We start from the raw sequence: 693 nt of genomic DNA, 5'->3' as shown, positions 1-693 counted from the left end.
AAGAATGTCGCACACCCTTGCCGACGCCCGGTCGATCCATTGGTGTGCTGGTGCACCCTGGATGGTCGCCAGCCTGTGCCGTTCTCCAGGGTCCTTCTGCAAAAGGTTTGCATTGTGCGGGTCCAAATCTTTCTCACGCGCCTTGAGGAGCTCTGCTTGCAGGTCAGCGAGCTCTGGCCCCAGTTTTTCCCTCAGTGCTTGAGTTAGCCTCTGTTTGTCTTCTTGTGACATGGGCAGCCTGAGCAGCTTGGTGGGCGGGCCCCTTGGGAGCGGCGGCAGGTCCTGCAGCGGCTCCATGCCTAGAGCTGCCCATGGCAGTCTGACCTCGAGTGCGTCGTGATCAGTGCTGGCCCCTTCCATGCAGTGAGTTTGCACCTCCACCTCGCCCCGCATGTTGGCCAGCTCCTCCTGTGGGACTGTCGTGAGCACATCATCGATTCTGCTGATCAAGCCCTTGCCTTGTCTCCGGAATGTTTTCAGCCTGGCGTGTGTCGCATCTGGTGTGGGTAGTGCGTCGACGGGCGCCAGTCGCAGGCCCGCCATCGCGGCCCTGTGCGCGCGATCGTGGGTGTATGTGCGAGGGCTCTCCTCCCCCACTGTCCTGTCGCTTGGGTACAGCGCTGCGTTCATGTCCCCAGCAACAAGCGTGTGTCGCGCGTCCCTGTCTGTTGTGTCTGCCTCCAGCTGCGCCCT

This window comes from Monoraphidium neglectum (assembly GCF_000611645.1).
Source record: "Monoraphidium neglectum strain SAG 48.87 unplaced genomic scaffold scaffold03725, whole genome shotgun sequence".
In the NCBI taxonomy this organism is placed as follows: domain Eukaryota; kingdom Viridiplantae; phylum Chlorophyta; class Chlorophyceae; order Sphaeropleales; family Selenastraceae; genus Monoraphidium; species Monoraphidium neglectum.
This window is presented reverse-complemented; position numbering follows the sequence as displayed.